Here is a 3,809-nt window from a genome sequence, read left to right as displayed (position 1 = left end):
ATGATTTCTATGAAACAAGACAGAGAGAGAGAGAGAGAGAGAGAGAGAGAGACAATCTGGAGGCTTTTGCTCTGATAAGGGGCAAAAATGGAGACCTGGAATATTTGCCTTTTAACTGTTTTTCTTTTCTTTCCCTGAGGGCAAGCTGCAGAACCTATTTAACCAGTTAACCTGCAGCTTGACAAAGACAGTTAAGCCTAAATTGTAGACTAGCACTTTCTGGTGCTTGTAAGGATTTCCCCCAAACTCCCTAAAGAAAGAAGCTCACTGCTATTAGAGCAAAGTGGGGATGGGGGGGGCACTCATCTTGAACTGCCTGGGAAAGTCTGAGGGTTGGGGGAAAAGAGACTTTCCAGGCTTAACACATGAGGGATTATTGGTCATCCCTGCTGTCCTGGTCGATCTTGCCCAAAGGCAGTACTGGAGCCCTGGAAGCAAGAGGTGACCTGCACTGTCGGGCTACAGAAACCATGAAGGAAGTGTAAGAGATCAGATTGTCTGTTTGCTGTGGACATGGCCATCTTTGGAGCCTCAGGGCAGGTCGGGAAGCTGCATCTCCAGCCTTTGGGTGGCACCGGAGAGTGCTCCGGCCAGAAAATGTTTTGTGGCTTGAAGACAAACTTTCCTTTCTAATGGCTGTTTTCGGACCTCCCCTTAAGTGGGTCAGATCTTGAAGGAGAGAGTTAGCATTTAAGAAGAGGAAAAAAGAAAAACCCTTGGTGCACTGAAGTCGGGTTCCACCCACATAGCATTGGCAGTGAGGTATAAATCCCCGCCTGGCCTCTGAGTTTCCTCAGATTTGCCTGCTGTATAACTGTAGTGGGCTCAGAGCTTTTCTTCAGTTTCCCAAGGAAGAAACCCTCCTTAACAAGACAGAGAGAGAGAAAAATGTCAACCTGAGAGTTTCACAGTAGCTAGGCTGTGGTGGGTGGTCTCTCCTGGAAAATAGACTCCACTGGAGTGCCGGACTCTCATGGTCACACTCCTAGGCAGTTTTTCCCAGTTTGGCACAACCTATACCGACCTCAGTTCAAAACAGATTGGGTCCCTTTGTGCATAGCCAAATACAATGCATGGATGACACACACAGGAATTTCAGGTGCTCAGGGTTCTTGAGCCTGCTCTGAAAATGAAAGCACAGACAGACTCTAACAGCAAAGGTTGGAAAGATTTTTTTTTGTAGAGAATTTAGTTGGAGAAAAGAGAAGAGAAAAACTGTGTATTGGGGAATACAGGGGGACCTGGAAACTGGTGATTCCATGGATCAGGTTGGGGATTGGGTTTTACAGCTTTTTTTTGCATTGCCTGGGGGCAGAGATGTCTCTCAGGTGCAGATGGAGGTTTCCTGGGAAGGAGAGGTGTCTCCTTGATCACTTATTACCTCTTGGGACCTCCTGCCATCCATCCTTCAGTCCTTCAGCTTGTGACACAAAAGCTATATTTGACCTTTTATTATTATGATAATTTATTTATTTAATTTTCTGATACCAAGGCTTGAAACTTGGCCCCCACACATGTGAGGCAAGTAATCTACCACTAAGCTACATCCCCAGCCAAACTTTTATTATTTTGCATAAGTAATAGATGTTACTATCTCAATCAAAACCATATTGAGTAAAATCTAAATTTTATCTATTTTCATACACATTCTCACTTTAATTTAACGGAAAAATAAACAAGAAATTCAATCCTAATTTGAGTATGACCAGAGACATGTCCAGGGATATAAAGTAAATTCATAAATTTATTTACTAACCTCCAATACACCAGTACCATGCAATATCCTGTAAGAATAATAAGATAATGTTGCAATTTTAACAGCATGATGGTGCACTACTAATGAAATGAAGAAAATATAGAAAAGTAATAGCTGGGCTAAAGGTTCTCTGTGTGGTCTCATCTGACCAGCAGCTTCTGGGGAACCTGAACCTTGACAGAAATCCAGATTCTGGGCCTTCTCACCAGAATTGCCAGGTAGTCAGGAGCTATGAAAGTTAGGGGATTTCAATGCATACTAAATTTGAGAAACTCTCTTAGCAAGCTGGAAATATAAATGCTGCTTTAGTGCATTTGCTCACATGAATGTTACAGTGTGACCTGTTGCTGTTGCTGCTGACCAGGAATATAAAAAATTGTGACCAGTTCTCAGACTCCACCTGCAAATTTTCAGGCCCAAATAATAAGATCAAGTTTAAGTTATTCTATCTTTAACTTTTTCTGCTCAGGCTTTTTTTTTTTTTTTTGAAGTATTGGGGTTTAAACTCAGTATTTCGTGCTTGTAGGCAGGGGCTCTACCACTTGAGTCATGCTTCCAGAGCTTCCCAGACATCTTTGAGCATTAGTTTATAGAGAAATTTAAGCAGAAATTAAAGCAAAGAGAGCAGTAACTTGATCTCTACTATTGCTGCTACCCAGCTCCTTGAATTATCACATCATTAGAAATTTTGCTTCACCTAAACCCCATCATCCTCACTGCCCTATTCACTGAGTCATTGAGAAAGAAACCATGGAAGACTGCAAAGGATATACATTACTTTAAAGTAGATCACAATGGGGCTAAGAACATGCTACCCCAAAAGACAGCACCTTAGCATTAGAGAATGAGCTGAAGGAGAATGTGGAATAATCTGTCTGGCATACACCCATTCTTCCACCATGAAGAATAGAAAGTCATAAAGGAATTTTCTGGGCTGGGGTAGGGGGCTCATGCCTATTAATTTCAGCTGCATGGCAGTAGGAGAGGGAGGATCCAAATTCAAGAACAGTCTGGGGAAAAGTTAGCAAGATCCAATCTGTAACAACTAGCCAGGCATAGTGGTGTGCAAGGAAATCCCAGTTATGCAGGATGTGTAAGTAGGAGGATTGTGGTCTGAGGTCAATCCTGGGCAAAAACACCAGACATAGGTCATAACTAAAGTAGTAGAACACCTGTCTAGAAAGCACAAGACCCTGAATTCAAATTCCAATACCATTAAAAAAAATACCAATCTTCCAATGAAGCAGGTCTTTGAATAGATTTTATTAATAACTTCTTTTTGTACTATATACATTGACACATATCACAGTTATGTAATTTACCAAGGACTACACTGTTACAGAGCTGAACAATGTCACATTTTTTATCTCCCCACATTTTTTTATCTCCTTCTTGGAAGCTGCAGCTCACTGTTGTTCTGTTACCATAACATGTGTGTAAGTCATTGTGCCCAGGTGCATTTATACATTGCTATCTTGCTGAGAATTTCTCAAATTTAATGTTCATCAGGATGGCTTACTCGGCTCATCAGTAAGATTATGACCCAGTCATTTTATTTTCAAAGTCAGTTATCTTGGTGTAACCACTAAGACCATTTCTTATCATGTTCTTTTTAAACAAAATAAGATATATTAATTGTTTAAAATACTGTATTTCATTATGACAATTTTTATGGATCAAATCACAAATTTTTTTGTCATCCTTGCACAGGTGCTATGTTAATTTCTCTGTATCATTCTGATTTCATTATATGTATTGTTGAAGGAAGTGCTCACTATGACATTTTCATAAAGGGTATATAAATTCCTCATAATTGTTCTCTCTATTATTCACTCTTCACCCCTCTCCTCATTCTCCGCTCCCTCTCTAGTCCCACAAACTGTCTTCCTATTGCCTTATAGTAGGGAAGTAGAAGGGGGCCCCTTCTACTCTTCTGTCTTTTTAAAATTACACATATGTGAGAAAACATGTCTATCTAAATCTCACTTTTTTTCATTGAATCATCATGATCTCCAGTTCCAACATTTTTCCCAAGGTTATGATCTTGATCATC

The 3,809-nt window shown here is 40.4% G+C and overlaps 1 non-coding gene across 1 annotated transcript; it reads right to left on the bottom strand.

Annotated features, from left to right (window-relative positions):
* Positions 1-3,421: 3,421 nt before the first annotated feature.
* On the bottom strand, positions 3,422-3,527 carry LOC141413156 (U6 spliceosomal RNA). Its single transcript, XR_012437974.1, has one exon. It is a non-coding gene; the product is annotated as a U6 spliceosomal RNA (small nuclear RNA).
* Between the last annotated feature and the right edge of the window lie 282 nt (positions 3,528-3,809).

This window comes from Castor canadensis, chromosome 10 (assembly GCF_047511655.1).
Source record: "Castor canadensis chromosome 10, mCasCan1.hap1v2, whole genome shotgun sequence".
Classification (NCBI taxonomy): domain Eukaryota; kingdom Metazoa; phylum Chordata; class Mammalia; order Rodentia; family Castoridae; genus Castor; species Castor canadensis.
The sequence above is the reverse complement of the archived record's forward strand: the minus strand, read 5'-3'. Positions and strand labels throughout refer to the sequence as shown.